The sequence below is a fragment of the Sciurus carolinensis genome, chromosome 8 (assembly GCF_902686445.1).
Source record: "Sciurus carolinensis chromosome 8, mSciCar1.2, whole genome shotgun sequence".
NCBI classification, from domain to species: domain Eukaryota; kingdom Metazoa; phylum Chordata; class Mammalia; order Rodentia; family Sciuridae; genus Sciurus; species Sciurus carolinensis.
Genome location: NC_062220.1, coordinates 6,897,038 through 6,910,405, shown reverse-complemented (window position 1 = coordinate 6,910,405; position 13,368 = coordinate 6,897,038). Strand labels below are relative to the sequence as shown.

At 46.4% G+C, this 13,368-nt stretch overlaps 2 non-coding genes across 2 annotated transcripts; both read right to left on the bottom strand.

Moving 5' to 3' along the window:
• Window positions 1-5,462: 5,462 nt before the first annotated feature.
• Trnac-gca (transfer RNA cysteine (anticodon GCA)) lies at window positions 5,463-5,534 on the bottom strand. The gene has a single exon. It is a non-coding gene; the product is annotated as a tRNA-Cys (tRNA).
• A 7,496-nt stretch (window positions 5,535-13,030) lies between these two features.
• Trnac-gca (transfer RNA cysteine (anticodon GCA)) lies at window positions 13,031-13,102 on the bottom strand. The gene has a single exon. It is a non-coding gene; the product is annotated as a tRNA-Cys (tRNA).
• Between the last annotated feature and the right edge of the window lie 266 nt (window positions 13,103-13,368).

The window sequence follows — 13,368 nt, the reverse complement described above, 5'->3', positions numbered from 1 at the left end:
AGTCACACAGCCTGTGTTCAAGTCCCAGGGACAAGTCATGTCCCCTCCTTGTGGGTCAGCTGCAAATCTGTAAAATGGGGAGAACAAGAGAACACACTTGATGGGCTGCTGTGGAGACTAGATGACTTAATCCATTTAAAACATGAAACAGCACTGGTACATAGAAAGTTAGCTCTGTTCACTGAGTCAAGAGAAAGAATAAACATTAGAATTCAACCTGTAGAGACCACACATATGAAATTACTAGAATAAATCAGAGTCTTTCATTAGAGAGGAAATGGAAGCTGAATTAAAGAACAAAAGTTATCAAAATGAACAAATACATATTTTGAGTGAATCAGATAAGACATTCAAGAAATGAAAATTTAATTAACATGTTTTCATTTATATTTACTTTTATTGAAATACAGCTTATATAGTACAGTGCATAAGTTTTATGTATAGATTGATGGATTTTTACCTACATGCCTACACATGTAACCACCTGAATCAAGACACAGGAAGTCTCTAGCACTCAGAGGTTTCTTTGAACTACCCATTATTTCCTCCCTCCAGGACCTAACCACTCACCATCCCTGTGGATGTGTTGGCATTACATGGACTCACACACTACATATTCTTTTGACTCTGGTTTCTTTCACCCATCCTCCTGTCAGTAAGATCCATCCACATTTATCCACATGGAAATGATTCATTATTTTTAATTCCTGCTTCATGTTCCATGGTCTGACTATACCACGATTTACTTATCTATCCTACTAACAATAGACATTTCATTTATTTCTAGTGTGGGATATTTTTGTCAGCTTTTTTCACTGTGAACAAAAGATCCAACAAGGACAATTTAGAGAAGAATAATTTTATTTTGGATCATGGTTTCAGAGGTTCAGTCTATGACTGGTCAACTCCATCATGCTGGGCAGAGATGTGGTAGAACTTCATGGTGGAAAGGTGTGACAGAGGAGAGCAGCTCAAGACATGGCCAGGAAGGAGAGAGAGCAAGAGAGGGAGAGGGAGAGAGGGGGGGGGGAGGGAGAGAGAGAGAAAGAGAGAGAGAGAGAGAGAGAGAGAGAGAGAGAGAGAGAGAGAGAGAGAGAGAGAACTCTGTTCACCAGGGACAAAATATAAATCCCAAAGGCATACCCCAGTGACCTACTTCCTCCAACCACAGCCTACCTGCCTACAGTTACCACCCAGTTAATCCACACAATAGATTTATCAACAGATTAGATTACAGCCCTCATAATTGAATCAAATCAAATTTCACTCTTCAACATTCATGCATTGTCTCATATTCTGAGGACATCATGGCCACACTGTAACAGGGGCTAGTGAGAGAAATGCTGCTATGAGCATTCTTATATGCATGCATAGACCATCTGCCTTCTATATCAGGAATATAGTTGCTGAGTAATAGGGTATTCATATTTTCAACTTTAACTGATAATGCCAGACCGGATTCTAAAGTTGTCACACCAGATGACACTGCCACCAGCAGGGTGAGTGCTCCTGTGGCTGTACATCCTCGCCAACACTTAGAATCCTCCATGTTTTCTACTCAACCATCCTGCTGAGAATATAGTGACATCTCATTGCGGTTTAATTTCTATTTCCCTGAAAACCAATGAGACTTGAGCATCACTTCATAAGCTTGGAAGAGAATAAGGTATTTTGGCTCATATTTTGAAATGTTTGATCCATAGTGGGCCAACTTCATTGCTCTGAGCCCAAGGTGAGGCAGATCATCACAGCAGGGTGTGGTAGAGGAGTTCTGCTCCATTAATAGTTACCAGGAAGCAGAAAGAGAGGGTAAGCCACAGGGATGACGAACCCTTCCAGGACACACCCCTAGTGACCCATTCCCTCCAGCCAAACTAAATTAATTAAATGATTATTTTGTTATTTTTCAGATTTTTTTACATTATTATAGCTGAATTAAGGCTATAAATTGTCCTCTAACTACTGCTGTTGCTGCAACTGACAAGTTTCAATATGTAGTATTTTCATCATCATCAAACAAAAATATTGGGGCTGGGGAGATAGCTCTGTTGGTAGAGTGCTTGCCTTGTACGCACAAGACCCTGGGTTTGATCCCCAGCACCCAAAAAAAAAAAAAAAAAAAAAAAAAAAAAAATTTCTAATTCCTATTACATCATTTTTTGACCCATGGGTTATTTAGAAATATAATTTTTAGTTTCTAAACATAAGAGGATTTTTCTAAATATTATTGGATTTTCTAATAACTTGATGCTATTGATTTCTAGTTTAATTTTATTTGGTCAGAAAACATAATCTTTATGATCAATACTTCAAAATTTCTAAAACTGCTTTATGGTTCAGTACATGTTTATTAATATTTCATGTGCACTTGAAAAAGTGTATATTCTTCAGTTAAGTGCAAGAGTCTACATTTAAATTAGGTCAAGTTTGTTTAAATCTTTTGTATCAATTCACAAGACAGAGTTTTTAAGATATCCCATATAAGAGATCCAATGGAGATTTGTCCACTTCTCCTTTTTAGTTTGATTAACACTTTTTCAGTGTGTTTTGAGGCTGTTATTAGGTGCACCCAATTCAGAATTGCTCTTCCTTCATGGTGAGTTGACTTTTTTTAACAATACAAAATGACTCTCTCTATTCTTAGTATTAGCTTTCTGCTACTATGAGAAATACCTGAGATCATCAATTTTATAACAATAAAAGGTTTATTCAGGCTCATAGTTTTTAGGTTTCAGTCCCTGGCCACTTGGCTGCTTTACTTTTAAACCCATAGCCAGGTAGCAGAGCATAGCAAGGAATGCATAGAAGAAAACCAGGCTAGGATATGATGAAAAAAAAGGAAGAGGAAGGGGCTGGGGTCACACTATCCCCTTCAAGGACATACCCCACTGACAGGAAAGCCTCACCATAGGCCCCACCTCTTAAAGTTTCTACCACCTTCCAATAGCACCAATATGGGGACATGTGGGTTTCAGGGATACTCCAGATTCAAAATATAGTACTTAGTAATGCTTTTTGCCTCAAAAATATTTCTTCCTGGCATTAATGAAATGCATACTAATGCTTATTCTCTCTCAATATATATATATTCATCATAGGTATGTGTTTCTTTGTTCTCTTTTTTGTGTGTGCGAAGTGCTAGGAATTGAACCCAGACCCTGTACTTCCAAGGCAAGCACTCTACCAACTGAGCTACATCTCCAGCCCCGTCCTTTTGTTTTTAACATGTCTATATCCTTGTTGTAGATGTGTTTTCAATTAACAAGATACAGTTGGTTGGTTCTATTTTTTGCATCCAGCTAAAGTCTTTGTCTTTTAACTAGGACATGTCATACATTATGGTTAATATTAATACTGATAACATTTTTGTTTAAATTTTCCCTCTTCTTTGTCCTGCAAGTTCTACTTCTCTTTCTTCTCCTTTATTGCCTTGTTTGGTTTTGGAGACTATAGGAAGAGACCCTCAAGAGTTGAGGGGTGAGATCTACCACAGCCTGGATACAACTGAGAAAACTCCACGGGTCCACTGACCTACTGAGGGTAGGCTTGCAAACACTCACACACGTGCGGGGGAGATCACCCAAGTCGGTTGGTGTGTGGCTGGCAGACGTGTGGACAGCACGCAAGGGAACCAGTGGGCTTCTCTACTCTTGAAAACAACCTGGACTCCCTGGAACAAAGAAAATACGGCCAGGGAACCAATCCTCAGCTCTCCCTGTGCTGGCCTGGGCAGGGACAACGCATCTAGGGACAGCTGTGCTCAGTGCCCGCAGGAGGTGGGCTTCAGAGAGGAGCCCCAGCTCACAGCTGCAATAAAGAGCACACCTCCTCTTTGCTAGATGCCAGGCCTGTCAGACGGGCTTCTTGCCTCCCCTCCGTCCTCCCTCTCCAGGGCTTCCTTCCTGCCTCCACTCTGTCCTCCCTCTGCAGGGCTTCCTGCCTCCACTCCATCCTCCCTCTCCAGGGCTTCCTTCCTGCCTCCACTCTGTCCTCCCTCTCCAGGGCTTCCTGCCTCCACTCTGTCCTCGCTCTCCAGCACAAGCCAGAGACATGGCTTCTCCGCCCTTCTGAACCCCTTCCCCCATCTCAGGAAAAACATTCCCTTAATCCCTTCCCAAGCACACCACTCCGTCTGTACTCTTGCCCCAGTGAGTGAATTGATTCAGGTCTCTCTCCGTAGTGTTCCTCAGCTGAAAGCACACTCAAGTCTCCGTCCTCAGTGAGGCTAGGTTTCCCACCTGCCCTGCAGCTACTGCAGGGTTTCTCTCTGGAAGGAAGGGATTCTCGTGATCCCACTCGACTTCCTCACGTTTGTCTCCCGCCTATACCTCTGATCCACTCGGTGTCCACAAGGCATTCATGCAAACTTTAGTCCAATCAAAATATTGATCAGGCATTTTTCCCTTCTCTGGAATTTCCTTCGGCTCTGCTTGCATTTCCTTCCTTCTTCCTTTCATTATCTGACAAGCTGTTTAGCTCTGTTAAGTTTCAGTTTCCTCATCTTAAACAGAGATAAGTTTCTCATGACAAATGTGGTAACTTAGGATAAGTTGCCCAGCACGGTTCTGCACATAGTAGGGACTCTAAAATGGGACAGCCCCTTGTACTTGTCTTTCGGCAAACTCCAAGCCGTCCTCTGTGACGCCTCCTGAGAGAGGAATGAAGTGCCTGAACTTCTTGCTTCAGTGCAGCATACAGGACTCACTGCAGCCCAGGCAACCGATCCAAATCCCAGAACGCCCCTCCCCAGAGAGCTCGCCAGTGTAACTGTAGCTCAGAGTGGGGGGTGGGTCCTTTGTCTCAGGAATTTGAGGTATAAAATCCATGGACACAAGAGTGAAAGCAAAGTAATTTATTAGAGTAATAGAAAGAAAACAGCGCTCCCAAAGAGGGAGGGTCACAAGAGAGGGACACCAAAGGGTGGCTTGTCTAGGGGTTTACGTAGATCTAGAGTCTTCAGGAAGTCAGCCCCCGTCATGTAGGTCCTGATTTTAAAACAGCCTTTTTGTAAGTTTTCCAGCAAATCTCTGCACCTGCTGTTTGTGCACTGCTGCCCAGGGAGTGACCCAGGGCCCATCTCCCTATCTGCCAGTCTTAGCTCTTCCTCCTGACTTCACAACCCGCCACCTCCAATCCTCAGGCTGAGCACACTCCACCCACCGCCCGGGCACGCTCATCACACACTGCATCCCTACCTACTCCAGATGCATGTGTGTAACACACCTATAGGCGTGACTATGCGTGTGTGCTCACACACCCAGGCTTGCAGACACTCACCTGCCTTTCAGACCCACGGTACACTCCAAAACATGGTTCCTTGGTTGCTTTGCACAGTCTCTCTGGCAGGCCCCTCCTGCACACAGCCCACGCCTTGCCTTCAGACTCATAATGAAGGTCTTTCGACACCTGGGGCCCATCTAAGAGGTACTGGTTAGGTTAGCTGCCAAAACAGTAGGTAAATAAGGGGGCACCTGGATTTGAACCAGGGACCTCTTGATCTGCAGTCAAATGCTCTACCCCTGAGCTATACCCCCTGCTGCTATCTGTGTGTAATAAGCACCCTAACCCTCCATGGCCACTCTCTGGATCCTCCACCTGGAGACGTCACTTGACAGGGTCATATACTTCCTTCATCATACACTTCTTCCTGCTAGGCCACACCCCTTCCTTCTACACCATGCCTGCCACCTCTACTTATGGCCAGCACCCTTTCCTCCCTCCCTAGATCCCAGATGACATTAAAATCACGGTCTGCAACTAGAACCTCCTTCAGACTCAACTAGAAGAGCCAGACTCACAGAGCTGGCTGCTCAACAGACCTTGAAGGTGGAACAGGGTTGGGCAAAAGCAAAACTTCCTGGTTCTCCCTGAGAACTCCCAAACCAGATCTTCTGGGAACAGAAACTAGAAACAATGTGTTTTTGTAACAAGCTTAATGATCACTTCTTTTTTTTTTTTTTTAATTTTTATTTTTTGGTATGGAAGATTGAACCCAGGGGTGCTTAACCACTGAGCCACATCCTTAGCCCTTTTTTATATTTTAGTTAGAGATAGGGTCTCTCTGAGTTGCTGAGGGCCTCACTAAGTGGTTGAGGCTGGCTTTGAACCTACAATCCTCCTGCTTTATCCTCCGGAGCTGCTGGGATTACAGGCATGTGACACTGGGCCCAGATGCTTCCTGAACAATTCTCACAGTTTGGAGATATTAATCTAAACTGAGGGAAATGACAGTAATTCATCCTGGCAAAAAAAAAAAAAAAAAACCATACGTGATTGGAGACAGGGTCATAATGGAGCCCACATTGATGATGAAGGGCTTCTGTTCACCATACACTCTGGGGCAGGGATGAACCTCCTCTGTGTCTCTCCTTCCTCTCTGCTAATTCTGCCTTTTCTTAATCCCTCAAGGCTCACAGAAGGAGCCTGAAGAGAGGATCCAGTCCACTGAAAGGCGGAGAAATGGGAGTCTAGAGACCCACAGTCCCTGGAGCATGAATAGGACAGTGGCTGCAAACATGTGGTCCCTATGAAAGAGGGGCCAGCAGGTGGCAGCGTCTTGAACCAAGGGCTTCCTGCTGTGCACACAGTTGCTTTGCCCTGAGTTATCCCCTGGTCCCTGTTCAGACCTTCCTGATTAACACTGTGTCACAGTCTAAGATCCAGGGTGGACTCTCATAGCTCTTCATCTAGTGAACTAGAGGGCAGTGACTGACCTCACTCAGGCAGACCTCATTCTCACCTTGAGCTGGACCTCTCCTTCCCCAGAGACCTGCCCCAGGACCTCACCCCAGCACCCTCACCTGCTTCTGCTCAGCACCTGTGTGGGGCTACAGTTTGGAGAGTCACCATTCAGAGCTGGAAGCTGGCTCTTTCCTTCTCTCCTGAGTTTTCTCCACTAATCCCCTCCATCAGGACACCCACCTCCTCTCACCCTCTGCCATTGCTGCCCTTAGGGGTTTGTCTTGCATTTCCACTCTCTGCTCTCTTCCCCTGTCATGTTCCAGTCCTGGGGTGGAAAGGGAAATGCTTTTCCATAGAGGCTAGGACCCCAGGCTGGCCCCACACCCTCAGTTCAGCACAGCTGGAGGGACAGGACCTGGCTACTTGAGCACCCAAAGCTCAGGCCTCCCAGATGCACTGAAGTGGGACCAGGGATCTCCTCCTGTGGACCTTTTTCCCTGGGTGCTACTATTATGGGGGTAAAAGAGCTCTTTAGAGTCCAAGGATGTATGGAAGGACCACTGTCCTAAGAGGCACAGCATACAAAGGCAGAACACAGTGGCAAGGTCGTAGGGTGCTGAGGCCCAGAACCCTATGAATGAAAAAGATGGCCAGGGCAATGACACAGCACTTTGCTAACCCTTGGGAGGGTACCGATTAGCTACAAGATACAATTCCAATGCATACGAATCCATAAATTGAAACCTTCCCACAGTAGAAACAACACTACAACAAAACAGGCTCACAGGCTTCACCGGCAAATTCTTCCAAATGCTGTTTAACGAAGAGTTTATGCAGATGCCTTCAGAGAATGGAAAAAGGGGAACACTTCCTAATTCACTCTATGAGTCAGCAGAACCTTCACACTGAATTCTGAGAGATATCGAATGTGTGTGTGTGTGCATGCACCTGAGTTTGATATTTTCAGGAAGCAAGTTTGGAGATTATTAGAAATATAAGATAACATATCAGGCAGAATTTGTCAATAATCTCTCACCCCCCCACCCTGTTCCACACAACCAATCTGGGGAACTCAAAGCTGAGCCTTTCCATCCCGGCACCAACACAAACACCCCAGTGAAGGGCACCCGAAACACAGCAGCTTGTGTTTCCCGTCTGTGAAGGTCTCCTGACACCTCCAAAGCTTCACGGAGTATCACACCCCAAACATGACTGGGCTTAGGGATTTGTCTTGAATTTTCCACTCTCTGTTCTTTGCTCTTCTTGTCTGATTCTGAGTTTGTCGCTAATGAGAGAATTCGTGCAAGAGGTGGGGAAACTGTGAGCCCCACCAGTCACAGTCACCTCCCAGCAGGAGCTGAGCCTGCCCTGCGTTCTGGGGAAGCCTGCACTTCCCTCTGTGCCTGGAGGATTCCACTTATGCCCAGTGCTGTTGGGCTGGGCTGGGCCCTCAGACTACCCTGTAACCACAGCTGCCCTGGAAGTTTTGTGCTCCGGTGGAAACTTTATTCCAAGAAAGAGTGTTCCTTAAAATATGGAGCCAGGGCTGCTACTGGCCAGTCAGAATGGATGCCGTTGTGTACCTCCATTAAAAGCCTGTAAGAGAGATAAGCGGCCCTGAATCCATGTGATCAATGACTCAGCCACTCACTGCTCCCAGTTTCTCAGCCCTGAAGAAGCCACTGGATTTCTATCATCTCCAATCTCAACTATGGCAGAAAAACAGTTGTACATTCACCCCATTTAGCTTAGGGACTTGTCTTCAATCCACTGCAGTGGATTGTTCCAGAAACACGAAGAGTTCTTTCTATTGAAACAGAAAAGACCATCCTTGTCTGGGTTTCAGGAAGCTCATAACATCAAGGACAATGTGGAAGAAGCAGGTGCCTAAAGCATTTGGGATGCAAGGAACCTATGACCAGGCTCAGGCCTGTAAGGGGGCTGAAGGACAATGTCAGAGCTCTGTCAACTCTGGAATGAATTACAAACTGTCTCTGGTCCTAGACTCACTCCTGTACATGCAGTGTGAGTCAGGGACACCTGGGCCAGAAGTTCCAGGGGAACCAAGGAGCCTTTGACTTGGCTTCTGACCTGGAAGCAGGGCCATTTCATCAGTAGGCTGTCAGCACGGAGGTCCCTCAACATATGGACAGACGTTCACAGGCTTGAGTGTAAAAGGAGAAGACAAAAAGCCAGCAGAAAGCATTGTCCAACCCAAAAGGGGTGGGACAGACCACAGCAGGACTGAAGAGCTAGTGGAGGACAGCGACACGGGGCTGCAGGAACACAGGGGTGCAGTGGGAGAAACTCACCCTCCTCTCTCTCCTTGCAGGAAGATTCAGCATTAGGGGACCCAGCAAAGGAAAGGACACCATTTTCTGATACCATGTTCAGTGAGCAAACATAAGTGTAGACAGGGAGCTTCAGGGCCTGTGCTCCTCCATAAACACCTTACTCAAACAACTGGTGTTGCTTAATGAGTGTGTTTCAGTGCTGAGCTTTACTGCAGGGAGTCCAGCCTTCGGTTATGGCCTCCACCACCCCCACAGTCCTCTGCTTCAAGAGCTGGTCACTGTGACGGTTTGACATATTTGACTCCATGGAAATGTTATAGGCCAGGCTATATGGGCAATGACTAAACAGACTCCACTTTGCCTTGAGACTCCATGTTATGTAGGAAATACTTCTCCCATGGGAACATCCCACCTCTGTACCTATCATCAGTTACTTAGCATGACATGTTTGACAACACAAAATGGCAATTCTTGTATAATGAAAAATTGTTCTCTTCTTGATTCCTATTTTCCTAAACAAGGTACCATGTCAACAGTGATGTCAACAGTGATTGTCTAGACGTTAGTAACCATTCTTTAATTTGTACCTAAGTAAGGTCATTTTGACCCACTTCCCCCTCTGCTAATGATTTTAGATCTCATGATGTTAGTTTGTAATTTAAATCACAGCAACAGACACTTATGATTGATGTACTGACTTATGGTATAAAAACCCCTACCACCCTATTGTCAGGGCCATTCACCCATTTTTGGGGTGTTGTGTGAGACAGTCAGTTGACCGGCTAATAAAGACTCTCAAACTTGGACTTTTCAGTGGTGATCAGTCTGTTCTTAAGTTGTGCCCCTCAACAGTCACCTTCTCCTCACCCACAGCCCATCCAACCTGCCACACCTCCCACTGTCTCCATCCTCCGCCCACCTGGCCACTGTCTGTGCTGCCCCCTCTGTCCCTCACTCGGGCTGAAGGCACCACCTGCACATCATTGCTGCTCACCCCTGGAATGTCCTTTACAACTACATGTTGCAAATGCCCACATAATTTTTCTTCCATTTAGACTCATTTGCTATTAGGGTGAACGTAAGCAGCAGATTATGTCCCCAAACTTACAGTTCCGTGATTCCTCCTAAGTGCTACTAATGAGAATCACTAGGGGTGATCTGGGTTTACATAAGGCCAGTCAGTAACTCTGAGGCAGTCAGGCTGGGTAACCCTGAGGCAATACATCCCTCCAGCATTTCACTTTGGGTGACTAAGATCTTCAGAAAGACACAGACACCCTTAACCACAGAAGCCTGACTTGTGCCAGACAAGTGATGTCACTGAAAAACACTGGCAAGAGCTGAGAGGGAGGAGACATGCTGACTTCTAAGGAGAATACTGAATCAGAAAGGAATACTGCAGGCTTGGAAATAAAAGAAAGACCCAGCAGGAGGCACAGGGATTTGAAAGGGGGGACCTCTTGATCTGCTCTACCCCTGGGCTAAGCCCCAGGCACACCTGGGGTTCTTCCTTGGCTTATTTTATCTTGTTTCCACACCCAAGAACACCACAGGCTTCACTCAGTTTTAGTCAACCATGGAAAGTGCAGCTGCTCCACAAACTGACAGAGACCCCTCCCCGCCAAGCCATGGGTCCACCTTTTACTACTCAGAGGACATTCGCTTGTCTCCTAGGCTCTTCTTCTACCTAGACCAATTGCAGACACAATCTGAATTCCTGCACTAGACTGAAGTCCCCTTCTCTCCCCTCATTCAGTAGCTGATGGGTGCTGGGAGGCAGGTGTAGGAATCATGCCTGTTAGTCAGCCACTTCCACTTCACAGCTAACCTCCCGAAGTTCAGTTCATGCAACAGTAAGTGTTTATATAATTCACATAGGTCAGCAGGATGGACGGCAATCAGCTGGTCTGGACTGGACTTAAATGGCTCTGCTTCAAGCTGTGGCTCCTCCTGCACTTGATCTATCTTGTGAGTTAGGTCACATCAGGGCCATGAATGTTCCTTCTGGGGTCCTGGCTGCAGGAGTAGCAGCTGACAGGGGCACTTCCATGACAATGACAGGAATGTAAAAGGCCAACTCCCATTACCTGTTCAAGCAGGTTTTAAGCCTCTGCTTATGTCACCCACAGCTCAAGTCACAGGAATGAGTCCTAACCCAAGGACACGGAAGCAGAGTCCATCTCTCATGCAAGATCTGAAAAGATTCTTAGCACAGGGCCAGATACAGGAATAATGAAGGAACTGAACTAAGAGATCCATCTACCTCGGTCTTTCCTCTGGGTCAGAGTCACATGCAAAATATACTCACCTCTACCCCAGGCCCCAGGGCCTCATCCAATCAATCTGAGTTTTCCAAATGCTCTCAGAAATCCACACTACGCATCTTGAAGCTCCATTCTTCCTTAACCACGGTCTGATTTGAGCCCAGGAGGCAGGGCAGAGTGTTAATGCCCCTACGTGACCGCCAGGCAGCCGCAGGATGGGCCTTTGCCTTCTTGGGCTGGTTCGCTAACTCAGTGACAGGAGGTCAGAGGTGCTCCTGGTACCATCAGAGAACCACATACACAGGGAGACGTTGGAACTTATCATTTGCTCTCTTTGAACAAGTAAAAGCAGCCATCCCTCCTGAAGTCACACAAACTGCTCTCAGAGAACTGCAAGTTGGATCCTGGGGACCACGGGAAAGTCTCACCCAACTTCTTCTACCGTAGGGTCTGGGCTTCCACCTTTCCATCCCCCAGAAAAACCTAGACATGTATTACCCCTGAGTCTAATAAGCCCTGGTTACCAAGCACACCCGCTTCATTGGCCTGGGGCTCTTTTGCCTTTTACCATTTGTGGTCCCAGCCAGGGCACTTTGATTAAAGAGGAGCCGTCTCAGGCTGACAGAATGGGAAGGAGCTCACAGCCCCAGGGAACTAAAGATCCCAGCTCATCAAGTGTGCTGGACCAGGGGAAGCAGGGGGCCAGGATCTCAGGCAGCCTGGTTAGGGAACCATCGGCACCTCCACCATGAACACTGGCCAGAGTCCCTGGCCCAGCACCAATGCTGAGCAATGTCACCTCCAAGGTGAACCCCACATCTAGCCTCCCTCTCTGTGTCATTACTCAGCACTCATAGTCTCACTTGGGTATGCAGTTGACCAAATTTAAGGCATTAGCAATTGTGCTGGATGACTTCATATGTCTACTAAGGTGGGCTGTTGTGGTTAGATGTTCAACTGAACATCAATGGCATGCTGCTGTGAAGGCAGTTTTAACTGACATGCACATGTGATTAACACTTAAATCAGTAGACTTTGGGTAAAGCCCATTACCACTCTAAAAGGACAGGCCTCCTGCAATCAGCTGAGCCTTAAGAGAGAAAAATGGAACCCAATATAAATTAATAGAGGAGTTAAAGGAAGTCAAGTAGAGGAAGGAGAATGGGAGAGGGGAGGAAGGACTGGAGGGAAAAAGGGGGATAATGCACTGAAATAAATTTCTATGCATGTGAATTTGTTGGGACCAATTGAACTGCAATATATAACTGTAAAGCTCTCAAAAAAAAAAAAAAAAAAAAAAAAAAGAACAACTGAGATTCCTGAGGAAGAGGAAACTGTGCTCTGAGCTCTGAGACTGTCTTCAGACTCAAGCTGCCATATCAGTTCTTCCTGGGTGCCCAGATTGTGGGACCTCCATGCAGAAATCAGACTTGTTCACCCCACAACTGTGTGGGTGAGCTCCTTAAAATCTGTCTGCAAGTGAACATGCATACGCACACACACGCACACACACACAGGTTCTGTTTTCTCTGGAGAGCTGTGATTAACACACACACAGCAGGGGACATATCTGCAACTTTGTCATCCTTAACTAGAGACTCAACCCTGTCTTCCACCCTGGGACCTGTGGGCACTGACTGGGTCTTGAAGACACTGGGTTTCTTTGGATTGACAGGTGTCAGAGATTCTTTCTAGTGAACTGACCTACCTCACCTCTCTCTACCTTGAAGGCTGAATCAAGGTGGAAAAAGATGGAAGCACAACTTTGTGTTATTTGAGTGAAATAAGAGGAGAGGGCACCTGGATTTGAACCAGGGACCTCTTGGTCTGCAGTCAAATGCTCTACCCCTGAGCTATACCCCCACTTGTATAAAGCCTCTCATAAGCACCTTGTCATCTATGGCACCACACCCAGGCTACCTGTGATTTACCATCCACCCTGTCTCTGCATGTTCTAGTAATGGCTATCTTTTTCCACTGCTGTCTGTGCTCCCTCTTTCCTCTCCAACCTAACTAGCCCCCATCAGCACCCACCACCTCAGTGTGTGCTGGGGCACCAGCCTTTGCATGTGGAAAGGACAGCTAATTCCAATGTTTCCCTAAATCCACACACAGTGATCAGAAAAGAG